At 43.3% G+C, this 27,664-nt stretch overlaps 1 long non-coding RNA gene across 1 annotated transcript; it reads left to right on the forward strand.

The window, feature by feature from the left end:
- The first annotated feature begins 28 nt into the window (after nucleotides 1-28).
- On the forward strand, nucleotides 29-27,664 carry LOC309362351. Its single transcript, XR_014164937.1, has 2 exons — nucleotides 29-107; nucleotides 27,398-27,664. It is a non-coding gene; the product is annotated as an uncharacterized lncRNA (long non-coding RNA).

Raw genomic sequence — 27,664 nt, forward strand, 5'->3', positions numbered from 1 at the left:
GGAGCTTCAGGAGCACTCAGGAGAGATTGCTAGGCAAGTGGAGAAAAGACTCAGGCAATGCAGTGTATCAGATCAAATAAGCTTTAAAATTTGATCCTGGTTATTCAGTTGTAGATCCTGAAGCTGAGGCTCCAAGACTTTGGCCACCTCATGAGAAGAGAAGACTCCCTGGAAAAGACCCTGAGGCTGGGAAAGATGGAGGGCCCAAGGAGAAGGGGACGACAGAGGACGAGATGGTTGGACAGTGTCCTCGATGCTACCAGCATGAATTTGACCAAACTGCGGGAGGCAGTGGAAGACAGGAGTGCCTGGCATGCTCTGGTCCATGGGGTCACGAAGAGTCGGACACGACTAAACGACTAAACAACAACAATTCAGTTGTAACTGGGTAGCCACAGATGGGCAGAAGAAGAACCCAGAACAGAGACGTGTTTGAGCCTTAATACCTTAGGTTTTCGGGCAAAATGAAATGTCGCAAGCTGTCATATTAATGTAAAGGTGGGGTGGGTTTAGGTACATTGGTGAGGCATGCAAGGAGGCACACAGATGAAAAGACAGTGGTGCTGAGTTACACAGGCGTGACAACTTTAGGTGGTTCAGACAAGAGGTTGATGGACGAAATCGGAGTGGTACAATAGGTGTCAGAAACAGGGTATTCAGATGCAATGTGATGTCTTGCATGTCATATTGACATTTATGCTTTGCCTTTCCAGGAAGGGAAGAAAGACATTACAAGTCAAAGGCAAGTTTGAGGACAGGGAGGAGGCTGACCCTCTCAAGACCTCCACAATTAAGGAGCAATGTAGCTGCATGGGGTACATAGAAGGGTCTTAGCCCCAGGAAAGATTTTGCAACAGTTTTGTCTTTGTATATCAATAAATGTTTATTGCTTCAAAGTCAATTGTCCTTGTTACATTATTTGTTACATTCAAAATGGTTACAGTTTGTTACTTCGATCAGAGTTTCTACATTTGTTTCAAATTACTACAGTGGTACTTCGGGTTAAGTACTTAATTCATTCCGGAGGTCAGTTCTTAACCTGAAACTGTTCTTAACCTGAAGCACCACTTTGGCTAATGGGGCCTCCCGCTGCTGCTGCGCCGCCACCGTGCGATTTCTGTTCTCATCCTGAAGCAAAGTTCTTAACCCAAGGTACTATTTCTAGGTTAGCAGAGTCTGTAACCTGAAGCGTCTGTAACCTGAAGTGTCTGTAACCCGCAGTAGAAGCGGTAAGTCAAGAATAGTTTAAGAGTCAAAAGGTGGTTTTTTTTATTACATGCACAGGATCATAAGAAAACCATTTCAGTCACATTCAGTAAAAAGTTCCAAGTATAAAGGTGGTTTCTGAAAGGTTTCGTTAGAGGAAACAGCAAAAATCAGGTCTAAATAGCACTTTTCCTTTGCATATTTGAATCTTCCTCTTTCAGTTGACTCCCCGCTGCATAGATTAACAGGCCATTTTAGTTTGTTAGCATGTATTGGGTGAATTTATCCACACGCACACACACACTGTTCAGACAAGAGGTTTTCTGAACCTCAAGAGGTTGTCTTGTCTGAACAGTGTGTGGATAAATTCACCCAATACACTGTTTGTGTGTGTTCTCTGTGTGCATGTTTGTCTTCTTCTTCTTCATACAACAGCAGAGCCCCAGAGCAAAGAGGGCAGCATCAACCACAGCAAAGCGCTAGAAAGTACCGGTAGTAACTGACTTGGGGTCTTGCAGACTCCTGGTGGTTCCCCGCTCCTATTTATGCTGTTCTTAAATTTCTGGTGACTACTTTAACAAGATACCAAAAAAAGAGAGAGAGCAACATACAAAGTCATCAGTTACAACAGATCCCTTTAGGGGAAATGGAATAGTTATGGTAAATCGGCTAATAATGGAACAGGAGATTGAGATGGCAATAAAAAGAATGAAGATAGGGAAAGCTCCAGGCCAGGATGGTATTTCGGCAAAATATTATAAGATACTAAGCGGGCAATTATTGCCGATGCTATGTGAGGTTATGAATAATATTTTGAAAGAAGGGAAAATTTAGAATACATGGAAAGAGGCATACATTACCCTGATTCCAAAGAAAGACACTGATGATTTGAATGTCAAAAATTACAGGCCCATCTCATTATTGAACAATGACTATAAGTTATTTGCAGATGTACTGGCTAATAGATTAAAAATTGTGTTAAATTAAGTAATCCATAAGGACCAAGGTGGTTTTTTACCAGGTGGACAACTGAAAGATAACTGATTCAGGAATTTGGTCAAGTGGCAGGATTCAAGTTGAACAAGTTAAAAACTAAGGTTCTTGAGAAAAATTTAACACTGATTGAGAAAGAGAGGTTTCAGAAGGAGACAGGTTTAACACTGGTTAAGAAAGTAAAATATCTGGGGGTTAACATGACTGCTAAGAATTTAAATTTATTTAAAGATAACTATGAGAAATGTTGGGCAGAAGTGAAAAAGGATCTTGAAATATGGTCAAATCTGAAGCTTTCCTTGTTTGGTCGAATTGCTGCTATAAAGATGAATGTATTGCCAAGAATGTTATTTTTGTTTCAATCATTGCAAATTTTGGACAAAATGGACTGTTTCAAGAAGTGGCAGAGAGATATTTCCAGATTTGTCTGGCAGGGCAAGAAGCCCAGAATAAAATTTAAAATATTAACTGATGCAAAGGACAGAGGTGGATTTGCCCTGCCAGACCTTAAACTCTATTATGAATCAGCGGCATTTTGCTGGCTGAACGAATGACTGCTTCTTGAGAACACAGACATTTTGGATTTAGAAGGTTTTAATAACGTTTTTGGGTGGCATGCATATCTGTGGTATGACAAGGTTAAAGCACACAAAGCATTTAAAAACCATATTGTCAGAAGAGCATTGTTTAATGTCTGGATACAAAGATTTACTTGAAAATAAAACCCCAAGGTGGTTATCACCGATGGAAGCGAAGGCTCAGAAAAAGTTCAATATGGAGGCCAAATGGCCAAAATATTGGGAGATTTTGAAACAGGAGAGCGACAAACTGAAATTGCAGAGTTTTGAGAAGTTAAAAGATAAAGTGCGAGATTGGCTTCACTATTATCAAATAAGGGAGGCTTACAATTTGGACAAAAAAATTGGCTTCCAGGTGGAAAAATCAAAATTGGAAACAGAACTGTTAGATCCCAAAATTAAGATACTATCAAGAATGTATAACTTGCTGTTGAAATGGAATACTCAGGATGAAACGGTTAAATCTGCTATGATTAAATGGGCACAAGATGTTGGACATAATATAATGTTCGCTGACTGGGAACAGTTGTGGACCACAGGTATGAAATTCACGGCATGTAATGCCTTAAGAGAGAATATTATGAAAATGATATACAGGTGGTACATGACACCAGTCAAGCTTGCAAAAATATATCATTTGCCCGATAATAAATGTTGGAAATGTAAAGAAAATGAAGGTACATTCTTTCACCTTTGGTGGACGTGCCCAAGGATTAAGGCTTTCTGGGAGATGATCTATAACGAAATTAAAAAGGTATTTAAATATACCTTCTTGAAGAAACCAGAGGCCTTTCTCCTGGGCATGGTCGGACAATTGGTGCCAATAAACACCAATAATAATCCTGTGTGAATTTTCCGTTCTTCCAATCCTCAAATCGAGATGGTTTCCATATATCATCACCTTCATAAATAACATCGCTCTTTCCATCATTGATCTTGTAAAACTGTCACTCTTAAGTCCCTCTGAGGAGTTTCACCCACAATATATAAACAGCTCTATTTCTCTCTTTCTCCTTCCAGACTCAAGACCTCCGACAGAACTTCCCAATATGGCGACGGCATTTTTAACTGTGTTATTCCAAAGCTCTTATACATTCCACGCTCTTCTTAAAACATGCTTTGGTTTGAAAGTTTATCTCCACACAGCCTTAAATCCACAGCTTAAGTCCTTAAAACAACAATTCTGACTCGTGAGGGGAGGGGATTCTTGTTTAATCACATAAGGAAAGAAAGGAAAGTTTTTCCCTCTCCCCCATCAGTCATTTGCCATACCGTATCTTGGCGTATCTTCTCATGCTTTATTCTTGTCTTGTTTTATCAGAGATCTCTTCTGTTAGCAGTCTTTACTCCCCCTCCTTCCTTGAAATATGTGCATACCTTCATCCAAATTGTTTCTTTTGAAGTTCTAGCAGCTAGTGGCGTGGATCAGGGACGGCGTCCAGGAGTGCCGGAATCCCACAGGAGGGCTTTGTGCCTAGTGCCCCCATCCCCACAAATTCGGGGGTGGTATAGGGCACAGCAGACAAGGGCAGTCCCCCCCACCATCCTGGGGGGGTAGGGAGGCTAATTACTCCCATCATAGCCTCCAAATTACCTCGTGTGGGTTGGAGAGATGTTATTGTCAGCCATCTTCCGATGCGTCCCCTAGTGGCCCCCCCAAAATATAAATTTATTTAAGGATAATTATGAAATCACATGGAGGGAAATCAAGAAAGACCTTGAGATTTGGAATAGATTTGAACTGTCTTTTTTAGGCAGAATATCAGTGATAAAAATGAATGTTTTGCCTAGAATGTTATTCTTATTTTAAACAATCCCAGTGATCAAGGGGACAGGACAATTTAGAGAATGGCAAAAAATATTATTGAGATTTGTCTGGCAGGAGAATAAGCCAAGGATAAAATCTAAAATATTAACAGATATAAAAGAAATACAGTAGGTGGATTCTCCATGCCAGATCTGAAACTCTATTTTGAGGCGTCCTAAGAGAATGGATAATATTGGAAAATACGAATCTTTTGGCTTTGGAAGGTCACGATAATAGGTATGGGTGGCACTCGTACCTTTGGTATGATAAGGTAAAAGTTCATAAAGGTTTCCTAAACCACGTGATTAGAAGGACAATTTATGAAGTATGGGAAAGAAATTAAAAACTTATTGGAAAGAAAGACACCATGGTGGATATCACTGATAAAGGTACTGACGGTTAAGAAAGTAACTATGGAAGGAAGGCGAGCCACCTATGAGGAAATTACCAGAAGAATGGAACAAGGGTTAAAGCTTAAACCATATGAACAAATTGAAGGATTGTTTACAGGTTGGTTGCAATACCACCAGGTAAATGCTATACTTAAAGAAGACAAGAGGAAAGCTGGGTTTGAAGATAAAAAAACAAAATTTCAAATACAGTGGTACCTCGGGTTACATACACTTCAGGTTACATGCACTTCAGGTTAGACTCCGCTAACCCAGAAATAGTACCTTGGGTTAAGAACTTTGCTTCAGGATGAGAACAGAAATCGCACAGCGGCGGTGTGGCAGCAGCGGGAGCCCCCATTAGCTAAAGTGGTGCTTCAGGTTAAGAACAGTTTCAGGTTAAGAACGGAACTCCAGAACGAATTAAGTACGTAACCAGATGTACCACTGTAGAATTGTTGGAAGGCAGAGGTAAAACACTATCGAAAATGTATAATCTGTCAGCATCGCCCCTGAGCCAGTGCCACCAACTGGACTCATCCACTCAGCCCCGATTGGGCTAGGCGAGCTGGGTAGCACTTCCAGAGACCACCTTCTGCACAGGAACAGGTCAAAGTGCTGTGGACTCACAGCTTAGAGTTGTGAGCACCGGATTGACTTCCACAAGAAGACAGTCGTTGCACAGCAGAGTATAGCAGAGCAGAGTATAAATGACTCAGAGAGCAGCTTTGTAGAATATCTTCTTTTATTCTATCTGCAACTATACAAACTATATACAGAGCTAAATGGGTCTTTGCATAAAGAAATGCTGAACCACACTGAGTGTCTGCAGCTGCTCCTAGTAGCAATCTTATCTATACACACACGATCACTAACACTCAGTCTCTCTCTCTCTCTCTCCCCCCCCCCCCACACACTGACTGACTGACTGACTCTTTGATATGGTGCTGGAGCTGAATAAGTAGAGAGTAGAAAACCGCCCCTCCTCACAATCTGAAATCTCCTCACAATCTGTTGTTAGAATGGTTTACGAAAGATGAGAAAGTGAAAGAAGCTATGATAAAATGCGCTTTAGATTTTGGGTACAACATTTAATTGGATGCATGGATAAAATTATGGAATGAAAGTATTAAATTTATAGCTTGTATGGTTCTGGTTCTTGTATGGCTCTGAAATAAAATTATATGAAGATGATATATAGGTGGCATTTGACACCGGTAAAGTTAGCAAAAATATACAGGATGAGGGATAAAAAATGTTGGAAATGTAAAGATGGAGATGGAGAATTCTATCACATGTGGTGGACTTGTGATAAAGCAAAGACATTTTGGGAGTTGATCTACAACAAATTAAAGAAAATTTTTAGATATACCTTCCCCAAAAAGCCGGAAGCTTTTTTGCTTGGCTTGATGGGAAACAAGATTATGAAGTTAGATCAAAGACTATTCATGTACACCACAGTGGCAGCAAGGACTTTGTTGGCCCAAAAAAGGAAATCACAATAAATTCCTACTATTGCGGAGTGGCAGGCGAAGATGATGGGTTTTGCTGAGTTGGCCAAACTGACTTGCAGGATTCGAGACCAGGATGATCAGAAATTCCAGAAAGACTGGAGTAAATTTATTGTATACTTAAATGATTACTGTAAAAATTTAAAGACACTAGCAGGACTGAAGTAACTCCTACAATGTTGATAAGCTGTAAAGAGTCAGAATGCACGATTGGATTTGATAAGGGATACCAGCTAAAGGAAAGGAGGGAGGTCGTTAGCTCGGCAGAGCAAAAAGGTTTATATGCTGATCAATGTATTGTCTGAAAAAGTGTGTAAGGAAAATAATAAAAAAAATATTGGAAAAACAGAAAACAAAAACAAGTATTGTACAGTACAATTGCATCTTATGTAGGGGTTGCATTCCAAGGATGACAGATATGCAAAAAGGTGTATACTCAAACCATCCCTACACAAGCACTCCTAGCCTTCTGGAACCAGTGTTCTGAGGGGGACTTGACCCCCAAACAGCATAGAGATATTAAAAGCTCTTTTTTGCACTTGGCAACCCAATCCAGTAGATAAAGCTTTTACACTCTATTCTTCGCTTGCATTTTACTAGCAGAATTTCAACCAGACAGCCTTCAACCACATATGGTTGAAATTGCGTGCGTCAAATGCATGTAAGTTACAGTTGTCTACTGTAATGGAGTCATTGACTGTTATGCCCTCATCCAGGAGGGTCTTCAGCCTCCTCAGGCATGACAGGGACAGCAACACCTTGTTTGTGGTGTTTTGGCAGCCTCTGGACCAAGCAGTGTATGCCAAAATGAATAAGCCACTTAAAGCTTGCCCGTTGATGTTTCTTCAGCTCCAGGAATCTATTGGAGGTGATGCCACCCCAATGCCCTTGTCACTGATGTTGAAGCAGATCAGGTCAAGGGTCCTCAGCCTCTTCAGGTGTGACCGAGAAAGCAGTATCTTGACCATTATTACTTAACACATTATTATCTGAGGTCAAGGGGTGCAGGCATGGGAGATTCTGGGACTGATAGTGGTCACTGTAATTGCTGAGCCTATGGCAAGTCATCAGTCTGAGTTGCTTCAGCTCCAGGCAGCCATTTCCAGGTGCCTGATAATAATAATAATAATAATAATAATAATAATAATAATAATAATAATAATAAATTTTATTTATATCCCGCCCTCCCCAGCCGAAGCCGGGCTCTCATTGGTGATGAAGTCACACAATTTCAAGTTGAGAGGCCTCAGCCTTCTCAGGCATGACAGAGACAGCCTCATCTGTGATTTGACAGCAACAAAGACCAAGGTGACATAGGCAGGAGAGCTCCTGGGCCAGATACTGGACTCTGGGGTCAGTGATCAGGCTGCATCAGTTCAGTATGAATCTCTTGAGATGCCCCAAGTCACTGACAATGAGCAGGAGGCTGGTATCAGCGACTTTTTTATATCTGCTCCAGAACTTCCAGGCATTTGAGGTATTTGAAATTCCTGCCTAGGAAATTCCTGTCAGTGAAGGTCCAACACCCACAGGGAGAGCAAGTCTCCCCCCGAAACATATCTCAGCTCATCCAGTGAGACCAAAATAGTCACTGAAGTTGAGGATCTCCATGACCCCAAACTGCCAGACACCAAGTGCTTCCAGGCAGACCAGTAACAATTCTCAGTGAAGGAGTGATTCAGGACCAGCTTGCCCTCCACACCCTACCACATAATGTGGAGTTAGGCAGCATCTTACCAGGCCTGGCACAGATACACCGCCCTGCCCTTGTTCAGGTACCCGAATATGTTGACTACCAGCTCTGGACACAGGCAAGAAATGAGCATCTGCACCACCTAACTCTGCTTGGCTTATGTTCTTTGTGCAGTCTCAGAGCTGCTGTTGCCACCATCAGGGCCCTCCTTAAGCTTATTCCTGTGGGTGTCCATTGCCCATGAAGCTGAGCTCCTGCTTCACTTGCTCTTGGATATTCTGGAATCCTTGTAACTGGCTGACTGGCTTGCACAAGCTACTCTTCCATCCTTGGTTTCCTTTTTCCTGTTCCGGCACTAAGCCCAGCCTAGCAAGTGCAGGAAGAGCTGTTCAAATGCTAAACTAGCCTGTTTCAGAGAATGATAGAATTGGGGAGTTGGAAGAGACCTCAACGATTATCTAGTCCAACCCCCTGCAATTCAGGAATATCAGCTAAAACCTATATGACAAATGGCCAACCAACCTCTGCTTAAAAACCTCCACGGAAGGAGAGTTCACCATTTCCCAAGGCAGTTCATTCTACTGTCAAACAGTTATTTCAACCAGAAAGTTATTCATGATGTTTTGTTGGAATCTCTTTTCTTGTAACTTGAATTATTTTGTCTGGGTCCTACCCTCCGGAGCAGGGGCGGGGGGAAGTTTGCTCCATAATCCATGGGACATCCTTTGAAATATTTGAAGATGGCTATCATATCTCCTCTCAGTCTGTTTTCCAGGCTAAACATACCCAGCTCCCTCAACTGTTCTCATAAGACTTGGTTTCCAGACCCTTGATCATCCTGGTCACCCTCCTAAGCACACATTCCAGATTACCAATATCCTTGTTAAATTGTGGTATCCAGAACTGGAAACAGTATTCCAGGTGGAGTTTCACCATTGCAGAATAAAGTGGAGCTATTACTTCTCTTGAACGGGACACTATGCTTGTGTTGATGCAGCCTACAATACCATTAGGGTTGTTTGTTTGTTTGTTTGTTTTGCTGCTGCTTCACACTGTTGACTCATGTGAAGCTGTGGTCTTCTAAGACCCCAAGGTCCTTTCTGCATGTATTACCGGCAAGCCGGGTGTCCCTCAGATTATATTTATGCATCTGGTTCATCCTGCCTACATGTAGAACCTTAATTTTTTTTGCAATTGAAATTAATATTGTTAGTTTGGGACCAGTTCTCCAATCTGTTAAGGTCATCTTAAATCCTTGATTCTGTCTTCTGTTGCATTGGGTAAAACTCCCTGAGCTTCTATATAATTCAACATGTGCAGTCTTATGTGTGACCACTCTGAAAGAAGCCCCACTTTATTTATTTATTTATTTAAACCCCTCAGCCAAAATGGGTCTCAGAGCACCATACAAAGATTCAGTAGTAACACATCCCTTGCCTGCATTTGGTACTTGCACTCTTAAAGGACACAGTACATAGAAGGAAGGAAGGAAGGAAGGAAGGAAGGAAGGAAGGAAGGAAGGAAGGAAGGAAGGAAGGAAATTTTTATTTATTCCCCGCCCTCCCCAGCCAAGGGCAGCTAACATCAAATATCAAATACATTAAAACACAATCAAACAATTGATTAAAATACAGCATAAAAATTAGAATCAGGGTAAAATTAAATGACTGCCCACGAATTACAACCATATGGATCGGGAACCTCAAGTATTCATCAGGGCCAGCTATCCATGTTGGTCTCACATGAGCCAATAAAAGGGTCCCATAGAGGGGGGTCAAACTGGGCCAGGACCGAAGGCCAGGTGGAACAGCTCCATCTTGCAGGCCCTGCGGAAGGATGGGGACAAAGGGATGGAGAGGAAAGAAAAAGAAAGTATAGGCACCATTTCTTGAGGTTACAGTTCTCAGAAGGCAGAGATACAGTTATTTTTGGGGTATCTTCCGTAGCTGATGGCAGAGGTGGGGAGGGAGGAGGAAGAGTCGCCAGGTGGCACATATCAGCATTATGCTTCTGCATTATTAAAATCAGGTGACAGTTCATTGTCAAACATTGGAAGTGTTCACTCATTCATCAATCAATCAATCAATCAATCAATCAATCAGTCAGTCAATCAATCAATCAATCAATCAATCAATCAATTCCTTCATTTAAATACTGCACTTCTACCAATGAATGAAAGGCTACTTGAAGCCCTTTTCATTTCTAACCTGCTTTTCTTATAGGGTATATTTCTCCTGAGGTACTTAACTCTGTTTCCTGTCCATTATTCCTGTTTACATTTTTACATGTTGCTATGCAACTTCAGTTCTATCAAAATCCGAATGACCTCTAGTGGTGGGTCCCCAGAATTGCATAGATACTTCCTTGTACAAAAAGATATGATTAAACCTCTGCGCTTAATTCTGGTTCTTCTAAAGATGGTTTCTGAGAAATTAAATTGTCCTTCTGCGGCAGGTTTTTAAAGGCATCTGTTTCATTACCGCAAAAAGATCCATCCCCTTATCTCACTTTAATTGAAAACTGTCGCTTATATAGTAAATAAGTTTATGAAGACTTATGGGATATCTTCAGGAGAAAGGGCTAAGGAGCAAGCCCTACAGACATCCAGAGTGGAGCTACTTAGGCAGTTGGATGGCACCTTGAATGCCTCCTTGGGGCATCTCCTGCAGCCAAGCTGATGTCAACCATGCACCTCTGCTTTACTTTTGACCAAATCAGTGCTGCCTAGTGGGAGAATCTTGTTGTCTGGGGAGCTTTGGTCTGCCATACACATTGCCCTTGCTTGTGCCCCAGAGAGGTCACTTTGCTGCTGCTAATGCAGCAGAACCAACATTAAGGGTGGGTCTTTCTTGTATATATCCCTTTGTCTCAGCTTTATTATGCATCTGCTAGCTAGTGTGATAAGAACAGAAGCAGGTGGCAGTGGGCAGAGATATATACAGCTTCACTCATAAACAAAGAAATGTACATCATTGGTTATGTCAGGGCAGGATGCAGGGGGCAAAATCAGAGGCCCCTCTCAGCTGAATGTGGAGGAGGATTTGGGGGAAGGAATAAAATCAGAAACCTCGAAAACCTGCACCCCAGTAAGGTGGAGGACTGCTTACCTGGCTTTGGGAAGGCAACACTAGGGTTCTGCAGCATCCCATAGTCCTCCCATCTCTTTCCTAAAGCCTGGTAAGCACTTGCCCAGCTTTGAAAAGGGTAGAAGGGCTCTAGGACTTTACCAGAACCTGGGAGTGCCCTTCCCAGAGCCAGGTGCCTAGCTCAGCTGCAGCGGCAGTTCCGGATTGACAGTGGTGACACCAATTTCTCCACACAGGGCGCTGCTGAGCTGACGTAGTGCACAGTTAAGAAGATCCACTTGAGGGCGCCAATACAGGCTTCTTGCGGGCACCATTTTATGAAAGATTGCAATCTCCATCCATTTTGTGTGGCTTTTGGAGCACGGCGTGAAGGCTCTGGGATGGTCAGAGCCCTGTCCCCCCTTCCGAAAGCCGGAACCCTTTCAGCCGCTCCAAGTCCATGGAAAAATCATTTACTTCAGAATTGATAAAAATAAACCTTGTCCTGTTCTTTAAGTATCTTTCTTCCCTTTCCCCCTTCTTTATGTGTGTGTTTCTGTGTCTCCTTCATATCAAAGAATTGACATTTTTCATGTTTAGTAATAGAATGAATTTTTTAGGGAACAATCTCTCACCTTACATTTGATATCTATATTACTAATTAGCTTTTAATTAATACAGCTTTTGATTTAGAGAAAATGTGCTAATTTAAAAATTACCTGTACTATAGAATCACAGTTGTAAAAATATGTTAAAAATAAAAATGCATTCATTTCAGACACCTTAGCAGTAGCAGTTGGCAGGACATAACCTCATTCGCCTCTACACAGTTCTGTCCTTATTTCAGACATCGTGTTATCTTGGTACACCGCGATGTTTAGCTGCCGACATCACGATGTTGAAAACCAGACAGAGCCCAGCCCTAGTTTCAGTCCTTTTCATTTCTGACATATGTTTTTGTATAATGCTCGTTTCCATTCTCCATGTCTTTTCAAGTAGCAGAACCTCATATATGATCTCATACATTGCCTGTAGGAGCTGCTTTTCTTGTAGGGTATATTCTCCCTGAGGTACCTAATGCTTTTTCTTGTCTATTACTGTTCTCATCTTTGCATAGTGCTATGCTATTTGAGTCCTTAAAAATTCCAGACTGCACCTCTAGTGGTGGAACCCCAGAATTGCAGAGACTTCCTTGTACAAAAAGGAGTGCTTGATTTTTTTGCACTTAATAGTGGTTCTTCTGATGAAGGCTTATGAGAAATGAAGTTGCCCTTCAGCTGCCAGTTTTTAAGTGCTTTTGTTTTGTTACCTCAGGAGAGCCATCTCGTTATCTCACTTGAACTGACAACTGTTTCTCCTGTCATGTAGAGGTTTTTTTTTTGGGAAGATGGAACAAAATGTATCCTTTTCCTTGTGGGATATGTTCTGGAGATGAAAAGGATAAGGAATAAGCCCTGCACAATTCTGGAGTGGAATCCCTAAATCGGTTGGATGGTACCTTAAAAGTCTCCTTTGGGCAACTCCCACAGCCAAATTGATGTGAACTGAACATCTCCTTTCCTTTGGATCCCATTAGTGTGGCATGTGTGTCTTTTTGTATGGAAATCCACACACTGTCCAGGCTTGTTCCCCAGAGAGGTCCCTTCAGTGCTGCTAATGCAGAAGAATCAACATTAAGGGTGGGTCTTTCTTGTGCATATCACTTTGCCTCAGCATTATCACAAATCTGCTAGCTAGTGTGACAAGAACAGAAGCAAATGTTAAAGGGGAGCTGATATGCAGTGTCAGCTTTGAACCGTCACTCCATTCTTTATTTTGCTGCAAGGATATGTGCATCATTGGTTTCATCAGGGCAGGACACTGGGGTGCAAAATTGGAGGCCCTTCTCTTGAATGTGGAGGATTCTGCATATGGGAAAAAATTAATAAAACCAGAAACCTCCAGAACCAGTGGTCCCAGTAAGTGGAGGACTGTTCACCTGACTTTGGGATGGCTGTAGGAGGGCTCTGGCAGCACCCCAGAGCTTTCCCATTGTCTTCTCAATGCTTGTCCAGATTTGGAAAGGGAATAAGGGCTCTAGAGCCTGCCAGAGCCTGGGAGCATCCTTCCAAGAGCCAGGGGCTTTGCTCAGCTCCAGTGGCGGTAATGGCTTGACAGTGCTGCCTGAAGCTTCTCTGCCCAGGGTGTGCGCTTTTGGAGAGGGGCGCAGGGCTCTGTGCTGGAGCCTTGCTTCCCCTCCGAGCCTTGCTCCCCCTCTGTTCCCGCTCCAGAAAGCTGGAAGCTTAGTAAGTGCTTGCTCAGCTTTTGGAAGGAGGGAGGGGCTGCCAAAGCCCTGACACCGCCTTCCAAAAATAAACCTTATGCAAGCACAGCTCTTTGGCTTGGAAGCCTCTCCTAGTCCCTTGGTAAAATAAGTGGAGGTCATTACTTCAGAGTTGAAAAGAAAGAAAGAAACCTTGCCCTGCAGTTTGAATATCATTCCTCCCTTCTCCCCTTCTTTGTATGTGTGTGTGTGTCTGTGTATTTGTGTGTGTGTTTCTCTGTCTCCCTCATGTCACATAAATTTATTTTTTCATCTTAAAATTAAAATTTTAGGCAACAATCTCTCATCTTACCTTTGATATCTATGCTACCATCCTATCAATCACTTCCACAACTTTAATCTTAGAGAAAATGTGCTAATATAAAATCATCTCTACAATACAGAGTTGTAACAAAATGTTAAAGGTATGTCAAAAAGAATCTATTTCAGATGCCCAAGAAGTAGTAGTAGGCAGGATATTACTTTATTTGCCACTACTTACTTCCATTCTTATTTAAGACATTGTGTTGTCTTGGTATAACACAATGTTTAGCTGCTGACATAACAATGCTGAAAAGCAGACATAGCCCATGCCTAGTTGCAGCCTTTTCGTTTCTGAGCTATGTTTACGCAGGGTGCTCATTTCAGCTGGTCAATCTCCATGCCTTTTCAAGAAGCAGAACCTCATATATGAAATAATACATTGCTTGTAGGACCTACTTTTCTTATAGGGTATATTATTCCTGGGGTACTTAACATTCTGTCCAGTCCTTTCCTGTTATTTTCATTTTTACATAGTGCTATGCTTTTTCAGACCTAAAAAAAATCCTGAATTTGCCTCTAGTGGTGGAACCAGAGAATTGCATAGAGAATTGTTTGTACAAAAATACGGTTGAACCTCTGTGCTTAATATGGTTCTTCTAATCGTGGTTTATGAGAAATGTAGTTGCCCTTTCTGTGTGTTTTTAAGGACTTTTTTTTTGTAACCTCAAGAAAGCCATTACCTAGTCTCACTTTAACCAACAACTGTTACTTATGTAGACAGGGGCTGTGAAGACACCACAATCCCTACCCACTGCCATGGGCACGGGCAGGATTCATATGTGGGGGCAGGATTGATGTTAGGGGGACAAAACCAAGCTTTCTGGGATGCGATTGGTAAATTAGTCTTGATTCTGGGGGGGAGCAGCTGCCCTCCAGCCCCCCCCCAAACTTGGCTCTGCCCATGCTCTATGTCTTGTGGGTTATCTTAAGGAGAATAAAAGGCCAAGGAGTAAACCCTACACAAGTCTGGAGCAGAGTCCTTAAGGTGGTTGGATGGCACTTTGCACACCTCCTTTGGGAAACTTTTGCAGCCAAGCTGTTGCCAAATGTATAGCTATGGGTTCCTTTCAACCACATCAGCAGGACCAAGAGGGAGTCTTATCCTCTGGGAAACCCAGGACTGTCCAGGCTTGGCTTGTGCCCCAGAGTGGTCATTTCAGTGCTGCTAATGCCGCAGAACAAACATTAAGGGTGGTTCTTTCTTGTGCATATCCTTTTGCCTCAGTCTTATTATGCATCTACTAGGTAGTATGACAAGACCAAAAGCAAGTGGCAGAGGGAAGGTGTATGCAGCTTCACTTATGAACCATTTCAGCTGAATGTGAAAAAGGATCCTGCATATGGGAGGGGAAATGTGTAAAACAAGAAACCAGCAGGAAGGCTCTGGCAGCATCCCAGAGCCCTACCATCACCTTCCCAATGCATGTTAAGTGCTTGCACAGCTTTGTGAAGGACAGAAGGGCTCTAGACCCTGCTAGAACCCAGGAGCATCCTTCGCAGAGCCAGGCGCCTGGCTCTGCCTCAGTGCCGGATTGAGAGCAGTGCCTGTGACGTCAGAGAACTGCACAGGGCGTGCCTAGCTGAAGTGGTGCACAATTAAGAAGATCCACTTGAGGGCGCCAATAAGGCTTCTCATTTGTTGTTTAGTCGTAGGGCGCCATTTTATGAAACATTATAAAGACATCCATTTTGTGTGGCTTTTGGAGCACGGTGCGAGGGCTATGGGAGCTGGAGCCTTGCCCCTCCCCCCTTCTGAAAGCTGGAAGCCTAGTAAGTGCTTGGCCAACTTTGGAAAGGAGGGAGGGGTTGCTGTCAGAGCCCTGACTTGGAAACCTTTTGCAACGGCAGCTTTTTCAGCTTTTAAGCCGCTCTGAGTCCCATGAAACAATATATACTAGGGTCATTTACTTCTGAATTTTTAAAAATACAAATAAATGAAGCCCTGTTCTTTAAACCTCTCTCTTCCGTTTTCCCCTTTCCATATGTGTTTGTTTGTTTGTCTCTGTGTGCTTCTGTGCACGCTTCTTGCTACATAACTGTCTTTTCTCATGTTTAGTAATAAAATGAAATTTTTAGGGAACAATCTCTCACCTTACCTCTGATATCTATGCTACAAATTAGTTCTACATAAAATGTGCTAAAAATTATCTGTACTGTAGAATCACACTTGAAACAATACGTTAAATGTAAGTTCGTTTTAGACTCAGCAGAAGCAGTTGACAGTGTATAACTCCGTTCGCCTCTACACAGTTCCGTCCTTATTTCAGACATCGTGTTCTCTCGGTATACCACGATGTTTAGCTGCTGACATATCACAATGTTGAAAACCAGACAAAGCCCAGCCCTCGTTTCAGCCCTTTTCATTTCTAACCTCTGTTTATGTGGGATGCTCATTTCAGCCAGTCAATCTTCATGCCTTTTCAAGTCACAGAACCTGATATATTATATAATACATTGCCTGTAGTAGGACCTGTTTTTCTTGTAGGGTATATTCCTCCTGCCCTACCGTACTTAACGCTGTTTCCAGTCCATTATTTCCGTTCTCTTTTTTACATATCAAAAAACTTTATTAGCAAAGCCAACAGGCCACAGCTATACAAGAGTTAAAAGTGAAAATAGGGATAAAAGGAAGAAAAGAACAAGCAAAAGGAGGTCCGTCAGATGAACAAGTCTGTCACTCAGATGGTGGCCCTCAATTTCGCAGCTCTCTCGATGTACCTCGCGACCTTCTCTGTTATCTGACTATCCGTATCAGATAATAGAAAATACAGTGTAATGTCTGGTGAACGGCCGGGGTTGGAGAGAATGAGTGGAGTAATAATCTTTTTTACATACTGTTATGCGTTTCAGACCTTAAAAAATCCCAAATGCACCTCTTGTGGTAGAACCTTATAATTGCCTAGAGACTTGTACAAAAAGATAGAATTTAACCTTTGAACTTTTTTGTGGTTCTTCTAATGATGGTTTTGGATAAATGCAGCTACCCTTTACCTTTCAGATTGCAAGGGCTTCTGCTTTGTTACCTCAGGAGGGCCATTTCTTTATCTCACTTTAACCAACATGCCCCTCACATAGAGGGCAGTGAAGGTCCTGTGTGAGTGCCTGAAGGCGATTGGAGGATGGATGGCAGCTAACACATTGAGGTTGAATCCTGACAAGACAGAAGTAGTTTTTTGGGGACAGGGGGTGGGTGGGGTGGGGGACTCCCTAGTCCTGAACAGGGTAACTATGCCCCTGAAAGACCAGGTGTGCAGTCTGGGAGTCATTTTGGAATCACAGCTGTCCATAGAGGCGAAGGTCAATTCTGTGTCCAGGGCAGCTGTCTACCAGCTCCATCTGGTACGCAGGCTGAGACCCTACTTGTCCACAGACTGTCTTGCCAGAGTAGTGCATGCCCTGATTATCCCCTGCCTGGACTATTGCAATGCGCTCTACCTTTGAAGGTGACTCGGAAACTGCAATTAATCCAGAATGTAGCAGCTAGACTGGTGACTGGGAGTGGCCGTCAGGACCATATAACACTGGTCCTAAAGGATCTTCACTCGCTCTCAGTACGTTTCTGAGCACAATTCAAAGTGTTGGTGCTGACCTATGAAGCCCTAAATGGCCTCGGCCCATTATACCTGAAGAAGCATATTCATCCCCATTGCTCAGTCTGGACATTAAAGTCCTCCTTCAAGGGTCTTATGCTGGTTCCTTCACTGTGAGAAGTGAAGTTACAGGGAACCAGGCAGAGGGCTTTCTCAGTAGTGGCACCCTCCCTGTGGAACACCCTCTCTTCAGATGTCAAGGAAATAAACAACTACAGTATCTGACTTTTGGAAGACATTTGAAGGCAATATTTGAAGTTTTTAAGGATGTTTTTATTATGTTTTTAGATATGTTGTAAGCTGTCCAGAGTGGCTGCGGAAACCCAGCCAGATGGGCGCTGTATAAAACCATCACCACCACCTCTTGCTATGGGCATAGCCAGGATTTATGTTAGTGGGGCTGGGTTTATGGGGGGGAGCACTGAACATTCTGTGACGTGGTTGGTCCATTGGTTAAGCATTCGTTTCTATTTGCTTGATTGGGGGGGCACTGCTCCTCTGCCCCCTTTGGCTACATCCATGCCCACTGCATTGTGGGATTGCTTCTGGAGAAGAGAGGCAAAGAAGTAAAACCTGCAGAAGTCCAGAGTGGGGTCCCTTAGGCACAGTGTTATAAATGGAGATATTAAAGGTAGGGGCTAAATGGCACCTTAATCCTAGGTTAAGGACACAAAAATGGAATGTCTCGACACACTTTGTTATAACAAGAATACAAAGCTGAAAATTAATGAACTGCAACTAAAATATTAACTAAAATCATTTTGCCTCAGCCTTACTGATTCCACTACCTAATGTGACAAAAACAGAAGCAAGCGGCAGGGGTGAGGTGTATGCAGCTACATTTATGAACCATGGCTCCACTATTTATTCTGCTGCAAGGATATGTGACTCATTGGTTTTGCCAGGGCAGATGCTGGAGGGAGAAATCTGAGGCCCCTCTGAGCTGAATGTGGAGGATCCAAGAGCCCTCCCATTTCTTTCCCAAGGCACAGTAAGCTTCCCCAAGCCAGGCGCTTTGCTCTGCCGCAGTGCGGTATTTGAGAGCGGTGACGACAGTTTCTCTGCACAGGGCGTGCCTAGCTGAAGTAGTGTACAATTAAGAAGATCCACGTGAGGGCACCATACAGGCTTCTCACAGGGAGCCATTTTATGTAACGTTACAAAGTCCGTCCATTTTGTGTGGCTTTTGGAATACTGTGCAAGGGCTCTGAGATTACCAGAGCCCTGCACCCCCTTCCTTATACCGGAAGTTAAGTAAGCACTTGACCAACTTTGGAAAGGAGGGAAGGGCTCTGGGATGCTGCCAGAGCCCTGACACATAAACATTATGCAAAGGCAGCTTTTCAGCTTGGAAGCCGCTCCTAGTTCTGTTGAAAAGAAACTTGGGTCACATACTTCAGAGCTTACTGGTGGGGAAGTCTCCTCTTTTGTTTAAGTCACTTTCTTCTCTTCTTCCCTTCTTTAGGTGTATGCGTTTGTGTGTGGGGGGGGTTGTGTCTCCTTTATGTCACATGATGGGCATTTCATGTTTACTAATACTGTACAATTAAATTTTTGGGAACAATCTCTCACCTTTCATTTTATATCTATGCAACTAATTACTTCTACAGCTTTATTTTTAGAGGAAATGTATGAATGTCAAAATTATCTGTATTATCGAATCACAGTTGTAATAATATATTAAAGGTAAGTAAAAATTTAGACCCCTAAGCAATAGCAGATGGCACGACATATGCCTTGTTTGCCTCTATGTAGTTTCGTTGTTATTTCAGACATTGAGTCATCTTGGTAAACTGTAATGTTTACCTGATGACATATCACGATTTTGAAAACCATCCATAGCCTACTTGCAGCCCTTTTCTTTTCTAACCTATGTTTATGTAGGATGCTTATTTTAGTCTGTTAATCTACATACCTTTCAAATAGCCAAACCTTATAAATGATATAATAGTTGCCATAGGACCTGCTCCCATTGTAGGGTATATTCCTCCTGAGGTAGTAAACACAGTTTCTTGTTCATTATTCCTGTTCTCATGATTAATAGTGCTATGCTATTTCAGTCCTTTAAAAAAATCCCATATGCTCTTCTAGTGGTCCAATCCTAGAATTGCATGGACCAGTGGTTTTCAACCAGTGTGTTGTGGCACCCTGGGGTGCCTTGAATGATGGTTAGTGATGCCGTGGGCAACACTGGCCTCTTCCCTCTTTCATTCCCTCTCTCCTCTGATGCCCTCTTGCATCTCTTTCTCTCAAAGTCTTGCACAGCTGTTTGTTGTAGCAGGCTTGGTACTTCCACTGTTGCCTTCCAAGGTAAGGTACTTGCCTCACATTCACCTTTGGCCAGTCTCCATCATCAGGCCACTAAGGCTGGGAACATCCTCTGCCCAGGCCCCTGTGGAAAGGTGTGAAGAGGCACCACTCTTTGGGGTGGGATGAGGGAGCTCAGAGACCAGGGGCAGCAGCAGTGGCTACCCAGAGTACTCCCAAGGAGATGTGAGGTGAGGTGAGAGGAGAGGAGGCTGAGGGAATACTCCACAAGGGAGATGTTCAAAAAAAGGCTGCCAGCTCTGCAGGCAAGGGGTGACATAACTGGGCCCCTGAGCCCCAAAGGGGTGTCACAGAAAGAATATAGTTGGTCAAGGGAGCCGTGGACTCAGAAAAGTTGAAAACCTCTGGCATAAACACTTCCATGTACAAAAAGGTATGGTTGAACCTCTGCACTTTATTGTGGTTCCTGTAATGAATGTTTATGAGAAATTAAGTCGCCCTTTGGCTTTCAGATTTTAAAGCCTTCTGTTTTTTTACCTCAGGAAGCCACCCCATTATGTCACTTTAACTGACAACTATTTATTTGCTTGTGAAGATGGGAGAATCCATACCAGCTGGTATACCATGGGTATAGCCGGGATTGAAGTTAGGGGGGCATGACATATGTTTGGGGGGGGGCAGAACTGAGCTATCGGCAATGTGATTGGCCAATTAGTAAAGTTTTCTTTATTTACTGTATTAGGAGGACAGCAGCTGCCCTCCCAGCCCCAGCCCCCTAGGCCAAACCCATGTCAGCAGCTTTGTGAGATATCTTCAGGAGCAGAAAAGGCCAAGGAATAAATTCAACACAAGTCCAGAGTGAGGTCTTGTACGCCACCTTGGGCAACTCCTGCAGCCAAGCTGGTGCCAAACATATAGCTCTGCCTTCTTTGGACTGCATCACCTCAGCCAAAATGGGAAAAAGGGGGGTGCTTGCCATCTGGGCAGCCCAGGACTGCCCAGGCTTGTGCCCCAGAGAGGTCCCTTCAGTGCTGATAATACAACAGAACCAACATTAAGGGTGGTTCTTTCTTGTGCATATCCCATTGCCTCTGCCTTATTATGCATCTGCTAGCTAGCATGACATGAACAGAAGCAAATGGCAGAAGGGAGTGTCTGCAGCTTCACTTATGAAATGTGGACGCACTCTTCATTCTACTGCAAATATATGTGCGTAATTGGTTCACTGGTGGACGAAGGTGGGGGTGGGGTTCGTCCCAGGTGCCATATCTGGGGTGTGTGACAAAAAAAACACCCTTGTGGATCTTTGCAGCCGCGCTCCTTCAATGCCGGGCATCTCGTGCAACCCCGTTGGGTGGTGCTGGCACCCCCACTGGGCATTGCGTGCACCCACTGATCCCGCTTCCTTCCTTTCCCTTCCCTTCCCTCTCGTTATTTACTCGCCTGCCTCCTTCCCGTGCTCTCCCCTGCCCGCCTGCCTGCCTGCCTGTGAAACCTCCCAGGACGCTCGCAGGCTGGCTGGTTGGCAGGCAGGGAGAGGACAGGAAGGAGGCAGGTGAGTAAATAATGGAGGGGGAAGTGTGGGGGAGAGAAAGAAAGTGGGATTGGTGGGGGTGTGCAGCTCCCTCCATGCCACGCCCCCCCCTCGAGAGAGTGCCCATCCTGGGCAGCACAGACATATGCTCCGCCACTGCATTGGTTTCATTAGGGCAGGATGCTGTTGCACAAAATCTGAGACCCTTCTCAGAATGTGGAGAAGGATCCTGTAAGGGGGGTGGGAGGCAAAAAAACAAAAAACCTGAAGAACAGGGAACCCAGCAAAGCAGATAATTGCTTACCAGACTTTGGGAAGGCGGTTGTGTGAGGGCTCTGGCTGCACACCAGAGCCCTCCCATTTCCTTCCCAAGGCATGGTAAGCTTCAGAAAGCCAGACACCTTGCTCTGCCGCAGTGCAATATTTGACAGCATGGCATGGCAGCAGTTTCTCTGCACAATGCATGCCTAACTGAGGTGGTGTACAATTAAAGAGATGCCCTTGAGGGCGGCAAAACAGGGCACAATTTTATGAAACATTACAAAGCATGTCCATTTTGTGTAGCTTTTGGGGCATGTGAGGCCTCTCAGAGGGGTGCCAGAGCAATGCCACCCCCCATCCGAAAGCTGGAAGCTTACTTAGTGTCATGGTCCTGGGAAGGGGTAGGGGACAATTCCCCTCCCCAAACAATACAACCCCCTCCTTAACTAATGGAGGTCCTTTCCCACCTAACATGAAGCCTGCCCACCTTACATAAATCCTGGCTACACCCCTGGTAAGTGCTTGCCCAGTTTTTGGAAGGGGGGGCTCTGGGAAACCATATACAAAGGCAGCTTCTCAACTTGGAAGCCACATGGAGTTCTGTAGACAAATAAACTGAGGTCATTTTCTTTAGAGCTGAAAAAAAATTAAAATAAACCTTCCCCTGGTGTTTAAGCCTTTTTCTTCCCTTCTCCTCTTGTCTGTGTGTATTAGTGTTTCTGTGTCTCCTTTTGTCAGAGTATTCCTTTTTTTAATGCTTAGTAAAATAATTAAATTTTTAGGGAACTATCTCTCACCTTACCTTTGATATCTATGCTTCTAATTACTTATACAGCTTTAATCTTTGAGAAAATGTGCTAATATAAAAATAATCTCTAATATAAAATAACAGTTGTAACAAAGGTAAGTAAAAAATGGTCTGTTTTAGATGTTTAAGAAGTAGCACTTTGCAGTATATTACCCGGTATGCCTCTACTTACTTACATCCGTATTTCAGATATCATTTTACCTCAGTATACCATGATATTTAGCTGGTAAGATATCACAATGTTGAAAAACAGCTATACCCCAGCCCTAGTTTCAGCCCTTTTCATTTCTGACCATTTCATTTCATTTCATTTATGTAGGATGCTCATTTCAACTTGTCAATATACATGTCTGTTCAAGTAGCTGAACCTCATATATGATATAATACATGGCCCACATGACCTGCTCCACTTGTAGGGTATATTCTTCCTGAGGTACTTAATGCTGTTTGTTCTTCCTGAGGTACTTAATGCTGTTTGTTCATTATTTCTCTTCTAAGTTTTATTAGCATTATGCTATTTCAGTCCTTAAATAATACCAGCTGCATCTGTAGTGGTGGTTCTCAGAATTGCATAAAGCCTGGAACAAAAGGGTATGATTGAATCTCTGGGCTTAACTGTGTTTCTTCTAATGGTGGTTTCTGAGAAATGAATTTGCCCTTCAGATGTCGGCTTTAAGGGCTCCTGTTTTGCTACCTCAAGAGAGCCATTGCCTTACCTCAGTTAACCTCAGTCAATCCTTACCTGCTGCCATGGGTATAGCTAGCATTTATGCTGGGGGTGGGGGGCAAAACCGACCTATCTGTGATGTAATTGCTCAGTTAGTCCAGCATATGTATTTTTATTTGATTCATATAGGTGGGCAGCTGTCCCCCTGCACTTCCTTGGTTCCTTGGTTTTGCCTATGGCATCTGCCTTATGGGATTGCTTCTGGAAAAGAAAAGGTTAAGGAGTAAACCCTACACAAGACCAGACTGGGATCCATAAGATGATTGGCTGGTGCCTTGTACATTTCCCTTCACGCCTACTTCAGGCAACATTTTCAGCCAACTTGGCGCCAATCATATAGCTCTGCTATCCTTTGGACCACAACCACACAACCAGAACTGTCCAGAATCCTTTAGTGCTGCTAATGCAACAGGAACCAACATTAAGTGTGGGTCTTTGTTGTTCATATTCCTTAGTCTTATTGTGCATCTGTTAGCCAGCACGACAAGAACAGAAGCGAGTGGCAAGGGGGGAGAGGTGTCTGCATCACTAATGAACCTAGACGCCACCCTTTATTTTGCTGCAAACATATGTGAGTCATTGGTTTTGTCAGGGCAGGATGTTGGGGGGGGGGAGAATCTGAGGCCCCTGTCAGCTGAATGTGGACAAAGATCCTGTATATGGGGGGGGGAGTGTGAAACTACTAGAACAGGGGGCCCCAGGAAGGTGGAGGTCTTCATACCGGATTTAGGGAAGGCGGTGGGAAGCCAGAGCCCTCCCATCTCCTTCCGAAAACATGATAAGGTTCCCAAAGCCTGGCGCCTTCCTTTTCCGCACTGTGCTGGCAGTTTCTGTGCACAAGTCGCCGCCAAGCTGAAGTGGCGCTCAGTTTAGAAGATACACTTCAGGGTGCCTATATAGGCGTCTCACAGGGATCCATTTTATGAAACATTACAAGGTCCTTCCATTTTGTGTGGCTTTTGGAGCACTGTTGCCAGAACCCTGCCCGCCTGTCCCCCCCTTCTGAAAGCTGAAATCCTAGTAAGTTATTGTTCAGCATTAGGAAGGAGGGAAGGGCTCTGGAATGCTGCCAGAGCCCTGACACTTAAACCTTATGCAAAGGCAGATTTTTGCCTTGGAAGCTGCTCCTAGTTCTTTTGAAAAGAAACCAGGGTCATTTACTTCAGAGCTGAAAGAAAAGAAACAAGGCTTCCTTTTTTTTGTTTAAGCCTCTTTCTTCCATTCTTTGTGTTTCTTTCTTTCTTTGTTTGTTTTTCTCTCATGTCACAGAATTGGCTTTTTTCATGTTTAGTAATAGAATTAAATTTGTGGGAACCATCTCGCCTTTCCTTTGATATCTGTGGTACTAATTAATTCTACAGCTACTAATTAATTCTACAGCTTGAATTTTAGAGAAAATGTGCTAATTTAAAAATTATCTGTACTACAGAATCACAGTTATAACAAGATGTAAAATGTAAGTCAATAATTATCTGGTTTAGACCTCTACACAGCAGTAGTTGGCAGAAGTTCACTCCCTTCACCCCAAATACTTTAATCTTTTTTTCTGACACCATGTTATATCAGCATAGAGTAAGGTTACCAGATTTTTTTCAGTGAATCCAGGGATACTTTTAAACTTCCTACTAAATAGATGGATTTTGTCAGGGGATTGATTTGTAAATCTGGAGACTGTCCCCAGGAAACGAGGACGTCTGGTAACCTTAGCATAGAGCAATGTTTTACTGGTGACATACTATATCATGATAGCCCAGCCCTACTTGCAAGTAGAATAAATCCCTATATGTTGTATAATACATTGCCTGTAGGACCTGCTCCCGTTATAGGACATATTCCTCCTGAGGTCCTTAAGCCTGTTTGTTGTCCATTATTTCTGTTTTCAGTTCTAATAGCGCTATGCTATTTCAGTCCTTAAAAAATCCCAGCTGCATCTCTAGTGGTGGAACCCAGAACCCAGAATTGCATAGAGCCTGGTACAAAAGATGATGACTGAACCTCTGGGCTTAATTGTGTTTCTTCTAATGGTGGTTTCTGAAAAATGAAGTTGCCCTTCAGCTGTCGGCTTTAAGGCCTCCTGTTTTGCTACCTCATGAGAGCCACTCCTTTATCTCACGTTATTCAAAGTTAACCTTTCATGTAAGGGGGTTTGTGAAGATGCATTAATCCTTACCCGCTGCCATGGGCGTAGCTAGGGTTTATGCTGGGGGCGGGGACCTGACCTATCTGTGATGTAATTGCTCAATTAGTTCGGCTGATGTAGGGCGGCAGCTGTCCCCTTGTACTTCCTTGGTTTTGCCTATGGCATCTGCCTTGTGGGACTGCTTCTGGAAAAGAAAAGGTTAAGGAATAAACCCTACACAAGGCCTGACTGGGGTCCCTAAAGTGATTGGATGTGGGTCTTTGTTGTGCATATCCCTTTACCTGAGCCTTATTATGCATCTGTTAGCCAGCAGGACAAGAACAGAAGTGAGTGGCAAGGGCAGAGGTGTCTGCAGCATCACTAATGAACTCCACCCTTTATTATGCTGCAAACAGATGTGCGTCATTGGTTTTGTCAGGGCAGGATGCGAGGGGGGCAGAATCTGAGGCCCCTGTCAGCTGAATATGGACAAAGATCCTGTATATGGGTGGGTGTGTCATACCACCAGAACAGGGGGCCCCAGGAAGGTGGAGGTCTTCATACCGGATTTAGGGAAGGCGGTGGGAAGCCAGAGCCTTCCCATCTCCTTCCGAAAACATGGTAGGGTTCCCAAAGCCTGGCGCCTTCCTTTTCCGCACTGTGTTGACAGTTTCTGTGCACAAGTCGCCGCTAAGCTGAAGTGGTGCTCAGTTAAGAAGATATATAGGTTTCTCACAGGGATCCATTTTATGAAACATTACAAGGTCCTTCCATTTTGTGTGGCTTTTGGAGCACTCTTGCCAGAGCCCTGTCCCCCCCTTCTGAAAGCTGAAATCCTAGTAAGTTATTGTTCAGCATTAGGAAGGAGGGAAGGGCTCTGGAATGCTGCCAGAGCCCTGACACTTAAACCTTATGCAAAAGCAGATTTTTAGCTTGGAAGCTGCTCCCAGTTTACAAGAAGCCACGGTCATTTACTTCAGAGCTGAAAAATAAAAATAAATCTTCCTTTTTTCTATTTCTATTTCTTCCCTTCTTTGTATTTCTTTCTTTCTTTCTTTCTTTCTTTCTTTCTTTCTTTCTTTCTTATGTGTGTGTGTGTTTATCTGTCTATATTTCTGTGTCTCCCTCATGTCACAGAATCGGCTTTTTTCATGTTTAGTAATAGAATTAAATTTGTGGGAATAATCTCTCATCTTTCCTTTGATATATGTGGTACTAATTCTACAGCTTGAATTTCAGATAAAATGTACTAATTTAAAATTTATCTGTACTACAGAATCACAGTTTTAACAAGACATTAAACATAAGTCAATAATTTTATTTTTTGGTCCTCGAAACAATAGTAATTAGCAGAAATCCACCTACTTCACCTCTATATACTTCCATTCTTATTTCAGACACCCTGTTATACTATATCAGCTTACAGCGATGTTTTGCTCATAACATAATCTATCATGATGCACAGCCCTACTTGCAGCCATTTTATTTCTAACCTATGTTTATGTAGGATCCTCACTTCAGCCAGTCGATCTCCATGCCTTTTCCAGTGCAGAAAATCTCATATATGATATCAATTGCCTGTGGGACCTGCTACCATTGCAGGGCATATTCTCCCTGAGGTACTTATGGCTGTTTGTTGTCCATTATTTCTGTTCTCAGTATTAATAGTACTATGCTATTTCAGACTTTAAAATATCCCAGCTGCATCTCTAGAGGTGGAACCCATAATTGCATAAAACCTAGTACAAAAGCGTATGATGCAATCTCTGTGCTTAAATGTGGTTCTTCTAATGATGGTTTATGAGAAATGAAATTGCCCTTCACCATCCGGAAAAACTGGACTTATGGCAACCCTATTGTTTACCATGTAGAGGGGATTTGTGCAGAAGACAGAACAATATGGACCCACTGCCTTGTGGTATATCTTAAGGAGAAGAAAAGGCTAAGGAGTAAACCCTACACAAGTCCAGAGTGGAGTCCTAAGGCAGTTGTATTGAGCCTTGTATGCATCACCTTGCCAATAAAGGTCCGTATAGTTAAAGCTATGGTTTTCCCAGTAGTGATCTATGGAAGTGAGAGCTGGACCATAAAGAAGGCTGATCCCTGAAGAATTGATGCTTTTGAATTATGGTGCTGGAGCAGACTCTTGAGAGTCCCATGGACTGCAAGAAGATCAAACCTCTCCATTCTGAAGGAAATCAGCCCTGAGTGCTCACTGGAAGGACAGATCCTGAAGCTGAGACTCCAATACTTTGGCCACCTCATGAGAAGAGAAGACTCCCTGGAAAAGACCCTGATGTTGGGAAAGATGGAGGGCACAAGGAGAAGGGGATGACAGAGGATGAGATGGTTGTATAGTGTTCTCAAAGCTACCAGCATGAGTTTGACCAAACTGCGGGAGGCAGTGGAAGACAGGAGTGCCTGGCGTGCTCTGGTCCATGGGGTCACGAAGAGTCTGACATGACTAAATGACTAAACAACAACAACAA

The sequence above is a fragment of the Podarcis melisellensis genome (genome assembly GCF_964234715.1).
Source record: "Podarcis melisellensis genome assembly, chromosome: Z".
NCBI classification, from domain to species: domain Eukaryota; kingdom Metazoa; phylum Chordata; class Lepidosauria; order Squamata; family Lacertidae; genus Podarcis; species Podarcis melisellensis.